At 35.4% G+C, this 25,333-nt stretch overlaps 1 long non-coding RNA gene across 10 annotated transcripts in view; it reads right to left on the bottom strand.

The window, feature by feature from the left end:
* The window catches only part of LOC109455360 (uncharacterized), a 624,916-nt gene that overhangs the window by 435,789 nt on the left and 163,794 nt on the right, over positions 1–25,333 (bottom strand). For 8 of the 10 annotated variants that reach the window (XR_012494816.1, XR_012494819.1, XR_012494814.1 and 5 more), the window contains one exon: positions 2,931–2,988. This is a non-coding gene — a long non-coding RNA (uncharacterized LOC109455360). Of the gene's footprint in view, positions 1–2,930; positions 2,989–4,461; positions 4,647–25,333 lie in introns of all 10 variants that reach the window. The other 2 variants (XR_012494815.1, XR_012494822.1) reach the window with 1 other exon arrangement.

Raw genomic sequence — 25,333 nt, 5'->3', positions numbered from 1 at the left:
TGATTTAGAAAAGACTCTGTGCCCATGCGATGTCACTCAACCACTTAAGTTGCTTTTATCTGTATTTCTCTTCCTTTTCTGGGAGAAAGAAATGGTGTTATTGCTATTTGCTAGGGTTATTAAGACACATAGAAAATAAAACTGTCATGGTATTATTTGCTGTTAAGAATTCCGATCAGATGATAGAGGTTTTGCCTAAGACAAATGTAACAAAGTGCCTAATGTATAGGAAGGTAAGGAAAAAAAAATGTTACCACACAACCACCTAACAAATACTGTTAAGTAAACAATTGGCAGAAAATGATAATCCATTCAGTGGATCTTCCAAGATCACGTCTTTTCTTTTTCTTAGCCTTCATTTTATTGCTAATTACATTAATAGTATATGAGGGAAAGAGGGGCAGCAAAAGGGAGAATTGCATCGTTTAATTTGGTTAGTGTTACCACTTGTTAATTTTTGGCAACTGCTGTATTTCTAGAGAATGATACAATAAACTATAATGAGATTTTTGGATTAACTTTAAATGGCACGTCTGTATTCATCTACTTTTCCCACCTGCCTTTTCCCCCACCAATACAGTCTCAAGAGGTTTGATTCTTATTGTTTCATGATAGATTATACTCCTCTAGCTCTTCTATTTTGTTTTGTTTCATTTGTTCTGCTTCTCATCCTGAATATACGGGAGTGATAATACAGATACAACTTGTAATATTCAATCTCGGGGTGAGAACACTTTCACAAAATTATGCTTTAAAAAGTTATTTTATCTTAATTCTTTAAAATAAAACATCCCAATCCTATATTAATCCATTTGCAAAATTCAGTGTAAGCACTAATTTTTCAGAAAATGTTTTTTGTAAAAGAATATGCAATTTCATGGAGAAAAATAGAATGACAGAATGACAGAGGGAAGCTGGTATAAGGAGCTAGCTATTCTCATCTGCTGGTATGAGCAAAGCAGTCTTTCAGAAGTCAAAATCAAACGATGGAAAAGGAATGTGTCTAAAATGTTATATAATTGCTTGATTGCCTCACTCTCCTAGATGGCTACCTCTGTACTCTCAGGCAGATAAAGCCTTTTTTACCCTAACTCTAGAAAGGATCTAATCACCCTGATGTAATTTGAAATAAATAAGCATTAAAGATATACAATGCACTCAGCAACACATATATCACTGGATCCTTCTATATTTCCCAGATAAAGATATAAATATCCTGAGACAGGTATGTTTTTCACTAAAAATAATATACTAATAATAGTGTGTGTGTGTGTGTGTGTATATATATATTATTAGTAATATATATATATATATATATATATATATATATATGTATATAATACTAATAATTTTTTATCAATCATTTCAAGACTAATTACTTAGCATCTGAAAGTACTCCACTAAATCTAATATATTCACAACATGGTCAGCACTAATATTTCAGTGTTGTACGAGGAGAAAAGGAAATTTTTATAAACCTTCAAGTTCAACTAAAATGTAGTTGAACATTCTTAAGAGGCCTTGGCAGCAAGTGACACTTTGCTATTGACTATTTTAATTATTCTGCACTACAAAAAAATGTGATCATCAAGAAAAGAAATATTGTTTTCCTAAGAGAAAGAAAGAGGCAAGAGAAAAGTAAATAGAAAATTGAAAAGTTCCCATCTATTCCAATGTCAATATATGGAGTTATCAAGGAATATTTCATAAAATCACAAAACTGGAAGGGTTCTTAACATTTCATTCAATCTATACCCATGCCTCCTGGAGTAGACAAAAAATAAAATCAAATAAAAATTAAAAAACAACTATAGCATTGAATCAAAAACAAACAAACAAAAGAAGCAGTTCACCAGCCCCTGATTTTGTTTAGAAATACTCCAGAGACAAAAAAAATCACATTACTTTAAATGCTTATCATGTTCATAATTGATGTGTCCAATTGTATCCAGTATAATCATTTTAGCAACCAAGAGGAAGAGCCCCCACTACCATTCTTCAGACATAAAAAAATTATAATTCATTCATTAAAAATTCATAGAGTCACAAACTTAGAATTATGGCTGAGGATAATTGATAGGAACACTTCATTTTACAGATGAAAAGATTATGACTATAGAAAGTGATATGTTTTGCCCTTGGTCACATAGATAATCAGAAAAAGGCCAAGATTCAAATGGGGGGACTCTACCAAGCAGGCCAACATCCATTTTACTACACAAGGCTAATTGTACAGCATCCTTTAGTATTTGCTATCAACATTTAAATGGCAGCAAAAATTAACTGGAGTCTGAAAACTCTAGGACCTTTTCCTCTATTTGCCAAAGAAAACCAAGAGCATACCTTCTGGGTTATAAGTTAAACATGGTACAGGAAAAGCCATGCATTCATATGTTTGCCATCCTGTTCTTACAGACCTCACCTGCTGCAGCAGAAGATTGCTAATAACTATGCCCAAACCAATAAAATTTTGGAAATGAATGTTCAAATGTATGTATTTAGTGTCAATACATATTAGCAAAAATATTACATATGAACAGATTAGATAGAAAATTAATCAAGATATTATTTATTGCACATATAATATACTAACTGTTTCAACATAACATACGTCCACTGTTGGAACTCTCTAAATCTCTTCTATGGGTATTCTATAAGAATGAGACTTATAACTTCTGTTTTTATATTGCTTTGTTCTCAATACACTTTTTAGATATTTCCCTGATTTCCCTTTTAATATAAGTCCCATTTAAAAAATAAGAAACATTTCTATGGTAACTAGAATTCAATTTTCTCTACCAAAGATCACCAAGAAAGCAAAAATTTCCCATTGCCATCAGTGTTCAGGCTAGAAATACCAAGAACATAATGTCATGACCTGAGACTTATGTAGTCAGAATGTTCTTTCAAGCATTCTTTGACAGACTCACCTAATGAAGGCATCATGTTGCTGTGACACATCATACCAAAATCCATGTAAAACACAACCTGTAGAAGAAAAAAAAAGCAAAGGAAGACACCATCACTTTTTGTCTGATGTTTTATTTATTGAATCACCACCAAATAAATGTTAAGTAAATAAGGAAGCAGATTTTCTCTTATTTAGAACCATGAGAAGAAAAGTCCTTTATCTAGAGATTATGATTTAAAGTTTTATCATCCAACTGGGAATAATAAATGTAATATTTGCTTTCAGAGAAGAATGAAACTTAATACATTTATACAAATATAGCTTTCCTAAGAAAAGAGACACTGAAGCTCATAAAACTTAGACTGTTCATAAAACTTAGACAAGTTCATAAAACTTAGACTGAAGGGAAATTGCCTTCAGAATCATTTACACACTCAGGATAAACTTCTAAGAGAGTAGGAAAAAAACACACAATATAATGCCTCTCTTAAATTATAGTTAGAAAACCAAAATACGTATTGTCATCTAATAGAAAGTTTTACAAATTAAATGATTGATTTATTTTAGTGATTACACTCAAAATCTATAATTACTTAAAATATTTCCCACCTAAGCTACTAATATGGAATGAGTTGCCCATATTTGAAAAATAATCACACATTCTGAACAAGTTCACAAATTGTAATATGATTAGTGCAGAAAGATAATAATTGAATGTGAATATTGAATGTGAACAGTTGATTTTTTTCTTTGTTCTTTTACATTTTATTGGCAACATGTTCATCTCTTTACCAAGAACGCAGCCCACATTCTAATGTAGAACCTTGGAAAAATGGGTAGTGTCCATTAAGCAAGATACAATGGAAGATCCCAGGTAGGGGGCAGAACTGCCAGGGTTCCATTCCAAAAAAACAAACAAACAAACAAACAAACAAACAAACAAACAAACAAAAAACACAAAACAAAAAAAGCAGGTTAATTAATAATGAGAATATTGGGGAGTCAATGGGAAAACAAGGAAAAGATTGGCTAACCTATGGATACCACAACCCTGAAAGGAGTACCTTCTGGAAAAGGTAACGTTCTTATTTACAGGATTAACAACAATAAGCTTAGGTAGTTTCTATATTACAATCAAATTCTGTCTCATATTTGAAACCCAAAATGCATTTACTTACAAACACATGCAATAAATGATGACTAGCAACCTTGAATGTATTTAACCCATAAAGTAGCTAACTTGTCCAAAATTTTAGGGATGGAGCATATCAACAGTTCAACAGTAAAATTTCACTGCTGTAACAAACAGGATGCTATTACTCAGGCAGGATGTTCACAGATTTAGGCATTCTTTTTATATTATCAAGATTTTGACTCTCTTTCTAAAGCTCTCTGAAAAGTATATTTCTAACTTATCTTTCAATGTCATCCCATATCAGGATCTACACGACTCTACATTTAAAAATGCTTCTTGAAGTAACTTCACTCATTTATTCTTAATCAATTTCTCCCACTCCTATTATCAGTGGAGATGGAAATCCCATGCTCACCATCTTCAAAACAATTTCTAATTGTAACGTTTAAAGTCATTCTATTCGGTCAGGTCATCTGAGAAGCAGACACCAAGATGGGATCAGCCTTTCAAGAGAGTTGTTGGAAAAACACCAGCAAAGAATAAAGGGAAGAAGTAGGAGGAAGCAGAGAAAGCCTTCAGACTGCAACGTTGTACTGATATCTGTGTAAGGAGAGAGATAAGAAGGAGGATTAGGCAGGCAGAGCCTCAGACTGCAGTACTTACAACTCTAAGAAAATCTCAGCCAGAAAATAGGGAGTTCCCAAGCCAGACCTGCCCAGTAATGGAGTCCAATGACCCATAAGAATGAGCCAACACTAGAATTCCTGCCATGCTCAATCATGAGAATATCCTAGGGAAGAATGACCTCATTATGGACATGGTAGGTCCAGAATGGTGGTAGTTAAATGTCTCTGTAACTACAGTGTTCTCTCCTCGGCAGGAGATCTGAGGTACCTTTCTATGACTGTCATAGTAGTTTGGATTCTTCCTGCATCTCTAAAAGAAGGTCTGAATTGTGTCCTAGAATGTGAAGACACTTTGTAAATGTCCATAATGTGCAAGAATATGAATATCAATTTACCCTCCAACTAGAGCTAGGGGTACTATCAGCATTGCAGTGACAGGGGAATTAAATTGATAACAAATACATTGCCAGCTGACAAACACTGTACTTCGATAACTATATCTCCTCATTTTCATGTGATATTAAAAGAAAACTCAAGGACCTTACTTCCCCATTCATAAGTGTATCTTTGTTTTTCTGTTGATTGAAGAAACATATCCTTAAATAAGATTTTAGGTTTTTCAGTAAGGGTAATATGCTTGTTCAGAATATGTATATCCAAGAATTCCTTTCTGTTGCTTTTGCAAATACATACCAACTTGACTTAGAGGAGCGAGCTAAAGCAAATAATACAATGCTCCACAAGGTTAGGTCCATGTATCTCACCTCACATAATTCTTAAAGGACCACTGTAGAACTATAGCATCAGCTGAGCACGTAAGGACTGTATGGGGTTTGAGGGTGAGAAGTTCCAAGACCACTGGAGAATAAATGGAGAAATGGACTTAACTACACAGGAACCACGTTGGTAACTTGAACTTGCTTTGCCCTACCCCATTGTACTCTCCACTTGAAAAGATTAGAAGGCTAAAAAGCATCTGACTTAGATTCCTTTGGAAACTAAGTTTCTAGAAGTGAATTGGGAGGTAGTAATGGCTAACAAGCAAGCACTGACAGGAGTTTTTTTGCCTCAGACAGGCTGATTCTTTATCATAGTTGTGGTGTTGTGATGACGTAGCAAAAAGTTCAATGGCAACCTCCTTACAATGCCTTTGTAAATACCCAATTCTCTTAAGTGAACACCTAATTTCCTGCAAACACCCAATTCTTTACACACACCAGTTCCCTGTAGTAAGTCTCTTTCTACTTGGTTTCATGATGATGGATACAACGATGATAGCAGAGAAGTGTATGTTCAAGAGGGAGGTAAATGGACTGAAACCATAAGGTGGAGGGAGAATTATGGAACTACTACACTTGCATAAAAATGAAATGTTACCATGGAAGAGTCAAGACGTTGCTAAGAATCTTCCAAAGAAAGACAACTTAGGTAGTAAATCCTAGGGAAGGGGATTCCTAGTAGGAAATAACCTGATGTTTAAAAACTCACTGGTAGATGTGATGGGGACAGGGAGAGGAAGGGTTCTAGGGACCAGGTCCTAGTACTTAATGATAATCCACTTTGTGTTATACAACACTTCAGAGTTTACAATGTGAAACCATTTGAGAATTTTTTAGCTAGTGGTCTAGACAAATTGACAAATATTATCATTTAATCTTGTAGATAAGGAAACTGAGTTTCAAAGGGATTTTTATAACTGGCAAGTAATAGAACCTGGATAAAAACTGTTTTTTGGCTCTCAGTGTATTTTATACAATACAATGCAGATTCTCCATATAATATTCCCACATACACAATGGTAAAGGATTTTAAATGATTTGAAGTCATAGATATATAGATACTATATAGAAATGAGCAGAAAGCTGTAAAATATTTAAACCCATTCAAATAAATAATAAAAGAATATGTTTATCACTGATCTTTCAGCACAACAACTAAAGCTTGCTACAGTAGGCCTAACAAACACCTCATTTTTCATATCTAATAGCATCCTGAAAGTGCACATATGCTTTAACTTTTGTTTTCTAAAGATACTATACTTCTTACTCTCTTGGGCTATTGTCATTACCCATTTCTTCCCACACGTGGTGATGGTACCTCTCCAGTCCACACTCATTTAATAAAGATTCGGGATTATTGAAATTTTATATTAATGTGTATCATGCAATATTACCATGTGAAATTTAAGCACCAGATAGCAATATGCACAGCACAAATATGTGTTTTATGAGATATATTAGTATAATTGGGTGCACTTCAACAGAATAGAAGCAAAAGACAGAGGCAAAATACATCTTACAGCAGCCTATCTAGCATGGAGAACCCAGACTCAATGCTGGTACAGATTACGATTCACTGCAATGGGAAGCATATCACACTTCCTCAGCTTCCAGTTTACATGACAAGCTTCTTTCTGATGTTTTCATTTAACATTAAGAAATAATCTTCTAGATGTTACTTGGAAATTTTAATGGTCTTAAAAGATGAAATTCTGAACAATAAGTATTTGCTTTACATTTACGTTGATGAATGAATGGAAAATAACATACTTAGAATAATTAAAATCTAAAAGAATACTTCCTTCTCCTTGCAGGCAGATACATGATAGATTACCTTACATAAGCTGAGTTACATATTGGTGGCCCCAGCCTCTACTATACTTCAATAACTCACCACAATGTTATATCCTTGAGAATGAGTATATTCTATCACATTACAAAAAAAGTTTATGGATAATACCATCAAGACAGTTGCATTAATGGGGGGAATCCTTTCACAATGTATATATCAAATCATCACAATATACCCTTTAAATATTTTATGGTTTTATATGTCAATTATACCTCAATAAAGCAGATTAAAAAATTCTGTTTCATTGAATCAAATAAAGTCTCATGACAATATTTCAAAAATAAACATAATTGGGTACACCAAGAGATAAAAGTATCAGTCTGCTGCCTTGCAAGATCTTGGATTAATATACATTTTGGTTGTTAACCTTCAGAAACAAATCACATTTTCATCAATACTTTCCTTAATTAACTCTCAAACATTTTGCCTGTCTATTCAGATGGATTCTTCTATGCTGTTCTGTAAATTGACTGAAGAGAAGGACAATTGATTGAAATTCGGAGTAACATGCTTCCTTGAGACAAAAGAATCCATATACCAAGAAGTCCAAAAGTCTTAAAATATTCCAGATATTTTAGCATAGATTCAAATGGAGTTTCAGTTAAGCAAGTTCCAGAGATCCGTTTTACGATCTCTAGTCAACAATACTGTATGGTACACTTAAAAATTTGATAAGGATCAATCTCATGTTAAGTGTTCTTACCACAATAAAATAAAAATTAAAAAATATATATTTACTGGGATTGAACAATGGGTACTTTTATGTACATAACTCTAGCATTATTTACAGACAAATTTCTCTAAAGTCTAGTCTACTCCACCTTTTACATTTTCCCTTTTCTTGCCATTTGTTCTTTATTCCTTTATAATTCTTGCCACAGAGTATAAACTCTTCTACTGAAGTTTAACAATTACTTAGTCATCAAGTAGGTAAATATTGTGCTTTCCTCCTCCCTTGACCACATTAAAGTACAATTAAATTATAGAATAATCAACCTGGAGAACCATCTGAAGACTAGATGAACAGAAGTCCTCTAAGGATATAAAGATGCCACATCAGGACTGGTAGGAGGGGAGGAGAGGTCAAACAGGCTGGCCCCACATCTACATGTGGCACTTGAGAATCAGGAGGGATATCTCAGCTGCAGAGGTCCCCACTGAGGAGCTAGGCGTCCCATCCCCACACTGGGTTTCCCAGCCCTGCGTACTAGTGCCAGAAAGAGGAGCTCTCACAACACGTGGCAATGTAAATCACTGAGGATTCCACCTATCAAGAGTGAGACATATGGTTGCTGGAAACTCAAATGTCTGCTTAAAGGGCTGATGGACAGACTCTTTCTCTCCAAGGAGCTCACCCTGGGCTCTGGTGAGGGACAGTGGGTCCAGAGTCCCAAGAGACATACAGGGAGATACTAAGTTGTGTGGCTTCATGGTAAGAGCTGGAGGGAAAGCTGCTAATGTCCCTATGATGAGCCTTTCCACCTGTGCAGCCAGCTGGTGGGTGTCATATTTCTTGTGTTGAGCAAATCTGAATCTGCATTGACCAAACCTGAATCTGCATTGGTCTGATGAACTCCACTCACTCCACCCTGGTGACTACCTGGGATCCTGCCATAAGCAAACCCCCAACACCTGAGGCTCTTTTAACAGCAGTCAGCCAGCATTGGCCCATGTGGCATTCTTTCTTAGATACTTCTTCGGGGTCCAAGGGCCCCAGGGAGGTAGCAGCTGGCCTCAGTGTGCTCTGTGCCTTTTGCTCAGTGGCCCCGGACTCAGCAGGTGCCAAATCTGAATTTGCATTAACCTAGTAAACACTACTTGCCCCACTCTGGTGACTCCGAGACCCTATCTCACAAAACTTGTGTACCATCTGATGCTATTTCAGTGGCTGGGCCTTACAGGGTGCCCTGATTGTTTTGCTAATCTGCTGCAGGCTCAATTTGTGGCAGCCAGCCTTGATTAGCAGGGTGACCTCTCCCACATGCCTACTGGATAACCACAGGAGCAACCAACCATGAATAACTTTGTAGCTCTGACCAGGTAGCCACAAACCAGTCACAGGCAATGGCTAACTTTGGCCTTCATGAGAGCCTCTCCCAAGAGGTCCCAGAACCAACACACAAGGAGGCTGGCTTCAAACCACAACTTAGCAACACACAATTAGCCCCAAATGCAGCACACTCAAAGGGTGGTCTGGGAGGGCACCGACCTGCTGGGGTGAATCTCGCTCTGTGGAGTCCGCCTCTCCATAGCAGCTTATATTCTGTGGATGTGGCCAATCTTGACACCTAGTCAGCCTGAGGGTCAATCTACCCACTGAGGTACAAACAACAACTAAGGCTCAACTACAACAAAAGGGTACACACAATCCACACATGAGATACTCCTGCAGCATCCACGCAGGTAATCAGGGAAACTGAGCCCCACATGGCATCTACTACATGAGTTCGTTCAGCCAAGACCAGGAGATGTAGCAGATCAACCTAATACATAGAAATAAACCATGAGGCAGCCAAAATAAGAAAACAAAGAAATATGCCCCAAATGAAAGAACAGAAGAAAATTAAATGAAATGGAGGCAAACAACCTACCAGATAACAGACTTCAAAGCACTGGTTCTAAGGATGCTTAAGGAACTTGGTGAGAACTTCAACAAAGAGAAGATGCCAAGCATAAAAATAGACATAGAAACAATTTAAAAAAGCACCAATCAAAAACAAATATAATAACTGAAATAAAGAATACACTAGAAAGAATCAATAGCATATTAAATGAAGGAGAGGTTCAAATCGGTGACTTAGAAAACAAGGTAGCACAAAACACCGAATCATAATAGCAAAAGTAAAAAAAAGAATAAAAAAATGAGGATAGTTTAAGAGACCTCTGGAACAAAATCAAGCATAACAACATTCACATCATGGTGGTATCAGAAGGAGTAGAGAGAGCACAAGGGATTGAGACTATTTGAAAAAATAATGACGGAAAACTTCTCTAACCTGGTGAAAGAAACAGACATACAGGCTGAGGAAGTGCAGAGTCCCAAACAAGATGAACCCAAAGAGGCCCACACCAAGACACATCATAATTAAATTGCCAAAGGTTAAAGACAAAGAGAGAATCTTAATAGCAGCAAGAGAAAAGCAGTTACCCACAAGGGAGCTCTCCTAAGACTTTCAGTTGATTTTTCAATAGAAACTTTGCAAGCCAGAAGAGACTGGCAGGAAACATTCAAAATGATAGAAAGCAGTGACCTACAACTAAGATTACTCTACCCAGCAATGCTATCATTTAGAATCAAAGAACAGATAAAGAGTTTCCCAGACAAGAAAAAGCTAAAGGAGTTCATCACTACCAAACCAGTATTACAAGAAATATTAAACAGACTTCTTTGAGAAGAAGAAGGGAGGGGTGGGGAGAACATAAATATGAATAATAAAATGGCAATAACTATGCACCTATCAATAATCACTTTAAATGAAGATGGGTTAAATGCTCCAATCAAAATATATAGGGAGGCTAAATGGATAATAAAACAAGACCCATAAATATGCTGTCCACAAGAAACCCACTTCAGATATAAAGACACACACACACACTGAAAGTAGAGAGATGAAAAAAGACGTTTTATGTGAATTCAAATAAAATTAAAAAAAAGCTTAGCTAGCAGTACTTATACCAGACAAACAGACTTTAAAATATGTCATAATAAGAGACAAAGAAGGGCATTACATAAGTACAAATAAATCAATCCAACAGGAGGATATAACACTTGTAAAAATGTATGCACCCAACAAAGGAGTACCTAAATATATAAAACAAATATTGAACGACATAAAGGGAGAGATCAACAGTAATACAGTCATAGTAGGGGACTTCAATACCCATTTGACATCAATGGATATATGTTACACATAGAAAATCAACAAGGAAATAGTGGCCTTAAATGACACACTAGATCAGATGGATTTAATTGATATTTTTAGAGCATTTCAACCCAAAGCCACAGGTCAGGTTATACAATCTTTTCAAGTACACATGGAAAAATTTTCCAAGATAGACCACATGTTAGGCCACAAAACAAGTCTCAATAAATTTAAGAAGTTTAAAATCATATCAAGGATCTTCACCTACAATGGTATGAAACTAGAAATCAATTACAAGAAAAAAACTGAAAAACACAAACACACAAAGGGTAAATAACATGCTACTAAAAAATGAATGAGTAAACAATCAATCATGGATGAAATCAAAACATACTTTGAGACAAACTAAAATGAAAATACCATGACCTAAAATCTGTGGGACACAGTGAAAGCAGTCATCTGAGGGAAATTCATAGCAATGCATGCCTACCTCAAGAAAGAAAGAAAAATCTCAAGTAAACAAGCTAAACTTATACCTAAAGGAACTAAAAAGAAAGCACAGCAATCAAAGCCCAAAGTGAGTAGAGGGAAGAAAATAATAAAGAGTGAAAATAAATGAAATAGAGTATAAAATAATTGATACAGCAGATCAATGAAACCAAGAGCTGGTTCTTTGAAAAGATAAACAAAATTGATGAATCTTTTACCAGGCTCGTAAAGAAAAACAGACAGGATCCAAACAAATAAAATCAGACATGAAAGAAGTAACAACAGACATCACAGAAATACAGAGACTTATAAGAAAAACTGCAATTATATGCCGACAGATTGGACAATCTGGAAGAAATGGATAAATTCCTAAAAACACACAATCTTCCAAGACTGAAACAAGAAGAAACAGAAAATCTGAACAGACTGATTAGTTATCAAAAAACTCTCAACAGACAAAAGTCCTAGACTGGATGGCTTCACAGGTGAATTTTACCAAACATTCAAAGTGCAATTGATACCTATTCTTTTTGTAACATTCTGAAAAAATTCAAAAGAAGGGCAGGCTCCCAATCTCATTTTACAAGCCCAGCATTACCCCGATTCCAAAACCAGACAAAACTTAGCAACAAAAGAAAACTATAAATCTATATCCTTGATTAACATAGATGCAAAAATCCTGAACAAAGTATTAGCCAACCAAATTCTGCAATACATTAAAAAGACCATAAAGTGTGACCAATTGGGATTTATTCCGGGTATGCAATTTTGTCTCAAATCCACAAATCAATTCATATGATACACCATGTAAACAAAATGAAAAACCAAGTCTTTTCAAACACGATATGTCCATGATATTCAAACCTGAACTCCTGATCTTCCACCCCAAATTGCTCTTCCCTATCTCAGGGAGTGAAAACACTATTCTTGCAGTTTCCCAGGCCAAACACCTGAAATCATTTTTTGAGTATCCCTCCTTCTCTCAAAAACCTGGTCCAATCCTTCTGTAAATCCTTTTGGCTCTACTTTCAGACATTATGCAGAATTGATAATTCCATTGCTACTATCTGGTCTTATTTATGATTATTTATTTCCTTGTGTGGATTTTTGTAACATCCTCCTAACTACCCACTAAGGTTTTATTCTTATCATTCATGATACAGTAGGCAAAGTCTGCAAAGACCAATGTGAATTGTCATTACCTCTCTAACCTCATCGTTTACACCTTCCTCCCTTGTTCATTCTACTCAAGCTGCACTTGGCTCTTTGCTATTCCTCACTAGGGGGCATTTTCAGTGTTTGGTTTACATGTCTGGAATTTTTTTTTCAAGATATGTCAATGACTAAAGTCCTCATCTTTACCAAGTCTTTACATACACACCACATTGTCCATGAGGCCTGCTCTGACCACACTATTTAAAATTTTATCTCTCCCTACCCTAATACTCTTGATCACCTCTACCTGTACTAAGTTTTTAATCCATGTTACTTATCACCAGCTTCTAATATGCTATTTAATTTACTTATATATTTTTTCCATCTCTTTCCACTAGGATATTAGATCTACAATATCAGGTATTTTAATATGTTTTGATCAAAATTACATCTCAAGTTCCTAGGTAAGTATTAAAAGAATGATTCTTCTTTTTAAAAAATACATTTTATGTATTATACACTGCAATACAGTTATTTGTGTCTATCTGATTTCCTTCCTTACTTTGTGGTCAGTGTCTTATTCATTTTTCTTAACCATATCTCCATCCACAACACTCAGCATCTTGCTTTGCTCGTAAGAGGTAAGTCTCAGTACTATTTTGGTACAAAGAATACAAACTCAAGAAAGTTTAGATTTTTTTTTAAGTGGGTTAATTTTTAGTATGAGTGTTTCACTGAAATGAGGGTTATCAGATACTTTTCTTTCACATGTAATAAATAACTAAAACTGGGGGACTGGAAAGCCACTGGAAAAGATAGGGTCTCCTGCCTACCTCTATGTGGAGACAGGTAGTTGTTCATCTCTGGTTCTCTCCACCTTTGCTGTATTTCTGGCAGCTCTGCCTCTCTCTCTACACCTCTTTTAATCCCCAATCCCATCCCTGCCTCTTGCTGCTTCTTCATTTTCCTAACAAAATATGACAACCCACAGCACCCTAGTTTAACTCTCCCTTGAAGAACATGTAGCCATTTCAGTTTCAAGGGCTTTGGCCTAGCTAATAGGAGCCACATAAATTTAACCTGCCAAATTGCATTCAAGCCTTTTCCTGACCATTTAAATGATCTGTGCTATGGGTCCAAATCTTCTACTTCAAGAACCTGCCTAGTTCAGCAGATACTGCAATGGAGCAACCAAACTCACTCAAGCAAGTAATAGAAGGAATCTTGACCAGGCTGAAGAATTCATTCTAATTAAATCCATTCCTTGTCCAGTATGTCATTCATTCTTTTTAAATAGCTATGCCAATTTACTTTGTCTTACTATAATATTTATAACCTTGCATGTTTATAGTAGAAAGAAATGGAAAGACAAGGGTAAAAGAAAGTTTCAAGCCCAACAAGGCAAAAAGTGTACCTACCCAATTTTCACTTAATATCACCGTAAAGTCTTTAAGTGAGATATCTTGAGTTTAGTTTTTAAAAAAATCAGTATGGATTAAATCTTTACTCTCCCCCCCCCCCAATTTTTACTTCATGTTCTTGTCATTAACTCTGTATCTTTCATAAAGATTCCAGATCCCAGCTTTCTACCTAAGCCCTGGGAGAAAACATTATTTAACCAAAACTACAACAAAATTTTAAAGACATCTCATCTCTTTGATATTTCTTCTTCCTTTTCTTTTCTTCTAATTTTTTTTTAAAGGTGTGTAATAACTAGAGACAGCAATAGGGAAAGCTTATGATTAATGTCACTGCTTATCTGGAGTTTGAACTATCTCACTGCATTATTTCCCCACTCCATCCCACTCTGATGCATTTTTAAAACATGACCATAAATCTGTGACACTCCTCCTATTGATAGGTGGGATCCATGTCCTCTCCCCTTGAATGTAGGCGAGGTTGTACCTGCTTTAACTAATATAATATGTCATGTGACTTCCAAAGCTAGGTTATGAAAAAAAATCTATATCATTTCCATCTTCTTTACTAGAACACTTGCTCTTGGCGTCCTGATCAACTGTGAAACAAATCTAACTATTATAACACTGCAATGCTGGAGTGGAGTCACGTAGATCCCCCAACTAACATTTCTAGCTGAGCCCATTCTTCTGATCCCATTCAAGGTTCCAGACATGTGAGTGAAGAATCTAGAAAGGGAATGTTCCAGCCCAAATTGTTTTAGCTTTCAATTATCCCTCTCACTGATTCAATTCATGAGCATAATAAAATGCTTCTAGCTCTATACTCCTAAGTTTTGGGGTGATTTTTTATGCAGGAATAGATAAATGGAACACATTCCAAGACAGTAGCTGTTTTTTTTTGTTGTTGTTTTTTGTTTGTTTGTTTTTGTTTTTGTTTTGTTTTACTTCTGAACAACCTCTCCACTAATAAAACATTTATAGCCAGTTATCATTTGTAAAGGATCTATAAACTTCATAGTAAGGTATAAATAGGTGACAAAGCATTATAAACCTATGAGCCTCCAGTTTCCTCATTATAAAATCAAGGGTATGTGTTTTATAATCTCCTGGCTACCTTTCACTTTTGGCCTGTCTAGCATTTACAAGCAGTGCCTTTCCTTAACTTAGAATAATGAATCGCCAATGGTGGTACTTTTGGAGAGATAATTTGATTTCCAATTATTTAGCTTTAAGTATCTCAAATATATAATTAGGTTGCCTTATTTATCAGTTTATTCCAAGATTTACTCTAGTCTAGAAACTGTCAATTCAACATTTCTTATGGGAGAGGTAGATTTTACACCTCTTCCTTAACTACTCTTAAAAGAAGGTATGTGATTTCTTTGGATAAAAGATCCAGATTCTTTCCATTTTCACAATAATGCATAGAAGCAGTTTTTTTCAGGACCATACTAACACCATTAAATGGGTAGAACACTAGGCAGAGAAATACTTCTGGTTATTTGCTCTGGAAGGCAAATAAAAATGTCTGGGAAGTTTCCTACTGATCAGATTTGCTCAAGCATTATTTTGCTCCAATACATTCTTTTGTTCATCTCTAAGTATTGCAATATATTGTTGAATGTTTTTCTTCCATAAATAATTCATAATCCTCGTCATTTTTTTTTCATTTAATCAAGTATTAGATAGCTAAATGATTTTCTTCTAGTTTTTTCTTTCCTCTCTCCCTTCTAGTGGTAGACACCAGCCTTTAGTAGAGAAACTAGTGAATGCAAGTTATTAGGGTCTGAATGGAAACACTGTGGCCCGTTAACAATGTTAAGCCAGCCATTAAAGTTTAAATCCGTGCTTTTCTGAAACTCCTTTGGTAACCCTCACATCGCAGGTTGCATGTGTTGTTCTTTTGGAAGTGGAGAACATTACAATAACTATGAAATCATTTTTGATTGAGAACATATTGAAACTTATCATTATTCAACTGTGGTGCTTTGACTAAAATGTAAGACACTTTCTGAAGCATTGAAGCTCTCATTAAATAGTCTTAGCCTAGTGAAAGTAAGATTGTTGACCTTCTGTGCCTCAGGCATGTGCTGTTCCATACAGATAGAGGCTTTTCTACCAAACTCCTCTTGATGGTACATAATGGGAGTTACATGTTCATATCAGAAGGAGAATACACCCTAATTTGGAATATTAAGTAGCACAGGCACATACAAAGCCTTCATTAAAATAGTAAAAGTGTGCTAAACCCACAAGAGCTAAGAGATGTGCTCCTATGGGTGAAAAATTCCAACCTCAAGCTCCCTCCTTATCTCAATTTCTGGCATCTGTTAATAAGAATATTAACTTAGAAAGTCACGTTTATCCAGTGGCTGCTAAAGTGCTACTAGACTACTAAAGGATTAGCTCATACTTTGCCTGTCGTAGCACACAACAGAAGGGTACAATACACAATCATTGTATCCCTAAAACTACCAAACCAGACAGACTTAAGGCTCATTTTGTCATTTAGAGCTAAATAGGAAAAATATGTTCTTACAATAACTATTTTCACCAAGACTCTGATAGCCTCATAAAGGTTTTGGTATTATAGCTATGCCAGTGGAAAGTTGAACACTCTTATTTTCAACCAACATTTAGGTAGCAACTACCATGTAAAACTATCTGGAACAGAGGGCTTTGAGGCTCCAATTTTGATTTTTTAAAATATAAAACAATAAGCTATCGAGAGTAATTCTTATACGTAAGAGTCATTAAATGAATTTAGTAATTTCTATATTTAAAGAAAATGCATTTTAGAACATTTTCTAAAATTTAACTTTAAAATAAATGTTGCTTTAAATACATGAGGTATAGAATTAATGTTATTGTCAAGAAACTGTGATCCCCACAAACCTAGTAACAAAGCAGTTTCAGCTTTTTCCTACCCATATCAGTTATCTGTTGCCACAATAATGCTGTGAAACAAATGAACAGAAATCTTCAGTGGCCTACAGCAGTAAACCCAGGTTTGCAAGTTTGAAGACTTAACCTGGGCTCAACCATATAGCTCTCGTACTTTCTCACACGAGTTCACCTGCCCCTCTGAGGCTCTGCTAACTGCCTGCTTAAGGCTTATACACCTAGATTAGCCGGGTATTGGCTGGAGTAACTCAGCCATGCTTCATGCATCTCTCACTTCCCTCCAGCAGGCTGCACTGGTCCTGTTCCCATTGCAAAGGCCACAGAAGTGAAAGCATAGGTGTCACTGAACAACTCCATTTTCACCTGCTAAATTCTCAATGGCTGAATCAAATTACATGGCTGGACCTAGAATCAAGGGGTAGAAAAATAAACTCAACCTTTCAAATAAAGAGTAAGTTTAAAGTCATATGGCAAAGGGACATGCATGTAGGGAGGGATGCAGAATTAAGGCTATTTGTGCAGTTACTGTACTCTTGTCATCTTGATTGAATGTCTCCCTAGCACAAAGGGAGGCATAGCTTGCTTATTTCTAAGTATTTAGATATCGTGTGAAAGCAAGCTAACTTCTATATACATTAACTAAATTCTAACACAGCCTCTTACGTAGATATATCAAAAGCCATTCTTAAATAAATAACTTCACAGGTCTTTGGAGCATCACTACCTGGTCTATTGGAATATCCATATATGGTGATTCCCAACCACCTTCATTCAGTTCACCTCCCCACCCATCTTGAACACTATTCCAACTAGCTAAATGTTTCTCAACTTTCTCAAACTGAACATTTTCATTACTGTTTTCATCATTCGTCTCCACCACACCATTACTGATAGAGTTCTTCTCCTCTATTGCTTATTCTCTATGTGCTATAACTGACCCCACCATGCACCAGCTCAACAGCCAGGAAAACAGCTCTATTCCTACCCATCTTATCCCTACATTTTCAAATTTTTATCATGTCCTATAACTTCTACCTCTTTAGTATTTCTCTTATCTATCTTCTTTTCTATTCCTACCACCTCAGCTTTAGTGCATGTTTCACTTATATACCTGTATGTTTACTTCCCTTTCTATTCTATCCTACCCCGAAATAATCTTTCTAAAACAAATATTGTCGTAGGGATGTCCTAGCTTAAACATCTTCAGTGGCAGCCCACTGCCAATAGAATATACAATGTGACATAACCCCTTAATGATATAACCCATTCTTCTCCTATCACTCCGTTACCCTGATTTATAGGAATACTAATGTAGAATAAGCTAGTCTTGTTTTGACAAGCCTGACTGATTCTAATCATATACCTCATTTAATGTGAATGTTTCATATATGCACACAAATGCACACACATATGTAAACACATACACATATACACATACACACATGCCCACACCAGCTGATCATTAAAAGCACAGACTCGGGAATAAGAAAGAGCTGAGTTTGAATCCTCAATACATCACTTACTAGCCATGTAAATTTGGGCATGTGAAATAAACTCATTAACATAGTCACATTATCTAAATAACAATCTAGTTATTTGTGTAAAAATATAATAATAACAGCTCCTAGAACTTTATGTGGCATGATGAGAGCAGTAGATTAAACACTTAGTTTGGTACATAGCATTTAATAAATTTTCAATCATTCTTTTGTTCACTGCAGCACTGTTTACAATAGCCAAGACATGGAAGCAACCAAGGTGTCCATCAATAGATGAATGGTTAAAAAACTGTGGTACATATATATAATGGAATATTACACAGCAATAAAAAGGAATGGACTCTTGATATTTGCAAAAATACGGATGGGCCTAGAAGGTGTTATGCTAAGTGAAATAAGTCAGACAGAGAAAGACAAATACCATATAGTTTTACTTATATGTGGAATCTAAAAAAAACCAGCAGGCAAAATAAAACAAAATATGGTTTCAGTTATATGTGGAATTTAAAAACAAACAAACAAACAAAACAAAAATCAACTCATAGAAACAGACATCAAACTGATGGTTTCCAGAGGGGAGGGGAGTGGGAGGATAGGTGAAAAGGAATATAGCCAATAATATTGTGATAAATTCGCATGGTGACAGATTATCGCTAGAATTAGTGATGTGATTAGTGGTATGGAAATGTCAAATCACTATATTGTACACCTTAAACTAATGATGTATACCAACTGTACTTAAATAAAAATACATTTAAGTAATTCTCAATGTTGGCTATATATATATATCTGTCAGGTCTCAGTTCAAAAACTATGTCTAGCCTGAAATCCCTTTAAATGACACTGAGTCCCTTTCTCACTATATACGTCCACTATATTCTGTGGAGACCTTTATCCTAACAGGAGCAGCTCATCAATTCACTTATCAACCTGCATCTGCCTCCAGTTTTTATAGGCTATTCTCACCTTATTTAGATGACTTCTTATTCATCTTTTTAATGCCAGATTCTAGCATGTAAAAGATTTGATAGGAATGAGGTCAGAGACAGGTAGGAAAGTTTCCAACTGAAAAGGAAGAATTATTACACATGTACCCAGGATGCATGTAATATAATCTCCTGGTATTAACTAAAACAGACTGAAAAAGACTAAACTGAGCTTGAATTCTTCTCAGCCCTATTAAGAATTATTCCAGGAAATATGCCACTCATTCCTTTTCAATCAGTAATTTCTTCTCAGAGCTCCCTCCAGATGTATAAAACAACTTTGGTCTTACAAAGTAACTGCTAAAGCCAGCTTTCCAGATAGAATTGAGTTTGTCAATGTAGCATGGGAATGTTGATGCTGTACTTAATTTTCTTATACCTGATGAACCAAAAAAAAAACAAAGTCGAAAATCAACTCTGCCATGCCATGCTGTGGCCTGATTCTTTCAAATGCACAATTTACAATAGATGAGCCAAGTGCTAAAATAAGAATATTCTTTCCTTGAGGAGTAATGGCCAATCATTAAAAATTGTATCCTACCCTTAGAGATAACCCTTTTGATCTTTCAGTGATACTGTGAACAATGAGGAAACACACATAAATGAAGGTGAGAGATTTACATAAATTTTAATGGACACAATATACCACATTAAATATTTATTGACTTCAACAAACTGCGTATTCATTCAAATGGTATACATTCAGACCATCAATGGCCTCTGTGTAAGAATGTCCAGACTCTAAGCAAAACAGAAGAAAGAGTAAGAGTGGGGAATTCAATCAATATCCAGCATTCACCCTCCTGTTCTAGGCACTACGCTGTTTGCATAACCCATTTTACCTAATTGCACTGGATAAAGATTACAATTAGACGACACTATTTCTATTTGTTGTTCTGTTGACTCTCAGATTTTAACTGAGTGATATTTTCTGCCCTGAGGACTTCCCCTCATGGAATCTAGAATGTTCAAAGAAGTGATGTTTTTTCACTTCTCCCAGAATCACCCTTCTACAGAGTTGAGCAGATATTCATTGGGCACTAAATACACAGAGCATGACTTCCACCTTATACTATTAGCCACCTTATACTATTAGTTATGGAGCTTGCTCAGATTCCAGGAGTGAAGAAACAGACTCCACATCTTGATGAGAGAGTGGCAAAGTCACATGGCAGGAGAGCACACAGAATGGAAGATATGGTCCTGTCCATCTTTGGGTGTTACAGTCTGCCAGTCTCCAAAATTAGAATGTAAACATGACACATTTTATGAAACATCTTCCACAACCTCTCTATCCCCCATACTCATCACACGGTATATATTTTTACACAGTTTATTTTCCAAGCAATCTTTGAGATATTTCTAGTACCAACAGGCAATAGACAAAAGTAGAGGTTAACTTTTTCATTTCAGTTAAATACAGATGAGGTGATGCTACTTATAAAAAGAGATTTAACATTTTATGTGCAATAAGGTCTGCCTCATGATTTCCTTCATGGAAGAGGCAACTTCTACTTTAGGCACTTGAGTTTCTAAAAGTCCCATGTGGTAAATATATTTTTGTTATCACATGACTAAATTTGATCTCTAGATGTGGAAAATGCATATGCTTAATCTGAGGATGATTTGCGTCTCCCTAAAAGATGCATAAAATTTATTTTTAAAAAGCCCATGGTAGCACTTTCATCAGATAAGTTTGTGTTTGGGGGTAAAAACAACAAACAAACAACAAACAAACAAAAATAGAACTCTAGAAAAGGACCTCCTTTTGATTGTTGCTAAGGAGACTTTGTCTGAAGCTTCCCTCTATGCTCGATGCATTGGCTCATATTCATCACTATTGACAGATTCACATGTGTCACTGTCCAGCAAAAATCCTATGTGTTACTATTAATAAGCTAGCCTTTGCCATATTGATTAGTTGCTTATCTGAGCTTTACAGAAAACAACCTCCCTGCTTGTCTCAGAAGCCTCATATTAGTCAGAATGGTACCTCTAACTCTTTGCTTCCTATCTTCATGACATTAAATACACATAGCTTTGACCTTAGATATTTCCTTTGGAACTGTCTTAGCACTTAGCCATTTTTCTGTACCTTGTTGCAGTATCAACACTCAGAAAACTGAATTCTGTTCCATCCATACACTGCAGTGCCCTCTGGAAGTTGGATGTGGACCCTTTACCTAACCTAAAAATGGTAGAGATGCCCTGAGCTAAAGTGAAATATCTCTAAACAACATGCACTGAAGAAATTTTATAAGAACATACACAATACCTCATTTTCTACATGACCTAGCCCAATTTTCTGATGACAAAAACATCAGTTAAGTGGAACTAGCATAAGACTATTAGATCTGATATGGTACATTGGCTTTATGGCGCATGAACTACATATTAGGAGAAAAAGGGGGTACTTGTTCTTAGCTTAGACATAAACTGTGCTCAAAGACTCAGATAGTACTGAAACTTCCTAGAGAACTAGTGGGTTTTTTATTTCATTGACCTATCCACCTAGAAAATACTTTATCATAAAGACTAAGGCACATCAGCTCAATTTGAGAATGATATTTCAAGTTAGAAGGAGGAGGCAGTTATGAGCAGGTGCTTTATTCTTCAGTCCAGTCTTAGCCTCACATCTGTAATCTAGGGAAACTGGCTTCAAAATAAAGTAAAAGCTATTCTCACCAAAATCTCCATGAGACGTTGGGAGCATGAAGCAGCTACACTGTGGGATACAGGTATCCAAGCACCCTGCAAAGGTGAGAGAAGAGCTTCTCCACCCCTTAGCACAGAGCAGGAGGACCACATGAGGCTTCCTCAGCATCACAGGAACTTTAGTTTGGTCAGAGCAGAGCAGCTTCAGTTCAGTAGAGCACTGAGAAAACTCAGCTTCAGTGATGACCATCAAGAGACCATTGCACTTTCTAATCCCTTCACCTTCTCCCCCAGCCCCACCCCCTCCCATCTGGCAACCAGATGGACACTGGACTTATCGGGGGGATCACTTCATAGACTGTGTAGATGCCTGACCACTGCACTATACACCTGAAGCTGAAGTAGAACAATGTTGAATGTTAACTATAATTATATGTATATATGTATATGTATATATGTATATGTATATATATATATATATGTATACATATATATACATATATGTATATGTATATATATGTATATGTGTGTGTGTGTATATATATATATATATATATATGGTAGTCAATGGTATTGTAACAGCTATATATGATGTCAAAGGGGTATTAGAAGGGGGATTATCAATTTGTGAGGGGTATACATGTCTAACTATTACGTTGCTTTGTGTACCTGAAACTAATAATAATTTTTTTAAAAAAGAGACCCTTGCAATATTGGAAGTCTTAAAGTTCCTTTAAGTTCCTTTGAAGGATTGTGTGGACACTATCTTAGCAGTACATATTACCTTAGAAATATGAAGAAAGAATGAGAGCAAGAACGAAGAAAAGAAAAATATGCCAGAGGTCCTAAAGTAATTGGGAAAACTTTGAAAGAAGCTTCAGGTCCCACAAAAAAATAAATAAATAAATAAAATTAAATTAAAAAAAAAAAAAAAAAAAACAAAGTAAAGAAAAATGCTATTCGTTGTTTTTAAGGTTTTTTTTGTTTGTTTGTTTGTTTTTAAGTTTTTTTCTCTTTTTTTCTACATAGAAATAGTCTAAAAAACAAGAGACACAATTAATAAATACAATCCAGAAAAGCCTCAGCAATGCAGAGGGTAGATAAATATTTGAAATAGGACACAGTATACGTTACACCTGGCTTAGTCTGCTGTTCACATCCTGGCAAATAGCAATAGTGTCTAAGTATAATCTTTATCCAGTGCAATAAGGTAAAATGGGTTATGCACACAGCGCAGCACCTAGACAGGAGGGTGAACGCTGGATGTTGAATTCCCCACTCCTACTCTTTAGTTATCTCTTCCTTGCCTACTTTTCCATCTTTCCTTATTTTGTTTATAAATACTAAAACTATTGGATAGGGCCAGTTACTTGTGCCTTTATATAAAATAGACCTGATATATACATACAGAATAAACATTTTTTAGAAAATTTACCACACATAAAATTAAATGTTCCCATAGCACATTCAACTCAAGCTGCTGTTTCTTGTTTAGGATACTATTATAGCTTCCTTGCTAGAATGTTGTTTCTAGAATAGTTCACTGTTAGCAATCCACATAAAATTTCAGAATATGACATATGAGATTTCATTGAATATAAGTTAATTTCTTTTAATTCTCTACATATATTTTCTCAAAATAACATGAAATATCCTTAAGAAAATGACTTCTAAAATATGATCAAAGCAAAAATTAACTGTTCCCTATGGAAACACAAAGGTTCTAGCAAGTACCTTTCCAATTTATATAAACAGAGACAAATAGGTTAATTTTGTTTACTGTTGTTGTTTTTTAATGGCTCTCAGCCAGGATCTCATTTATACAAATGTGTTTTATTAAAACTCTATTTTGAAAGGGTGTTTCCTCAAGACAAAGAAATCTCATGGTATAACTGGCAAGAGCATGTTATGTAAAATTGAATTATATTAGCCAGCATTCTTCTAATTACCATTTTTCATAAGTATCCATTTTTCAACAATAATATTAGAAAATAATTAATACCTTCAGGACAAGGACCTGAACTTTATGCAAATATAGATTAGAGAAGTCCAAATTATTTTTTAATGAGCTATATGTATTATGTCTCCCTATCTAGAGTTCATCTGGACCATGGCATTAAATAAGCTTAGAGTTAATTAAGCGTGTTATAACTATTCCTGGCTTCTGCCTTTATTAGTATGAATCCACCAGCTCAGAGGCACTCAGCAAACATGGAAATACTTTATCAACGCCCCACTCCAAAACACCTTGATATATTTCAATCCTGTCTATACTCCTGGGATAATTCTAGAAGCTCAAACCTATTGGACCATTTTCAAAATCCATTACTTTTTTATTTATATCAATATGAATAGCAGGAATAGAGGAGGCTTTCTTTGTAGATGTTGATTTATATTAATAAGAGCTATAGTCAAACAATTGCTCTCAAGCACATGCATATTTGAAGGTACGATATCTCCTGCTGCAGAGATACTGGCTCAGGAATCAGCAGATTAAAGGAACAGATTTGCTTCATATTTTAGTGTGCTAAATTGAATACAAGTCTTAATAGAAAATCTCAACATGCAAATGAAATCAGAAGAGCTTTTCTAATTTTCAGGAAGAGAATGAGAGAATAAATCTTTCAGTTAAAAAAAGGAAAATCTGCATTCTACTCATTAATAGCTGATCACATTTTGGCAGCAGCAAACTAATTTAACTTATATCTACTCAGGTGGTGTGTATTAGAAAAGCAAAGCCTTTTGGAACTAACCCTATTAAAGTCTACCCCAAATTTGAAAGAAACATCACTTACATGAGATAATCCTATAGGGGAAAAAAGCACCATGAATATCAACAGGAAAGCAATATAGCATTCAATTTCTACTAGGGACTCAGCAGGGAAAGAAAAAAGAGCAGAGTAAAGATGCATTTTCCATGGATCTGGTTCACCTTGTATCATACATCCTAAAGCCATATTTCCACAGCTGTGGCAAAACCCTTTAAAGGAGAATGATTTGACATTTTAAGAGTTATCTTTCCAGTCCCTTCCATGTAATTCTGTGAAGAAATAACAAA

Source organism: Rhinolophus sinicus, linkage group LG03, assembly GCF_036562045.2.
Source record: "Rhinolophus sinicus isolate RSC01 linkage group LG03, ASM3656204v1, whole genome shotgun sequence".
Lineage (NCBI taxonomy): Eukaryota > Metazoa > Chordata > Mammalia > Chiroptera > Rhinolophidae > Rhinolophus > Rhinolophus sinicus.
This window is presented reverse-complemented; position numbering and strand designations above follow the sequence as displayed.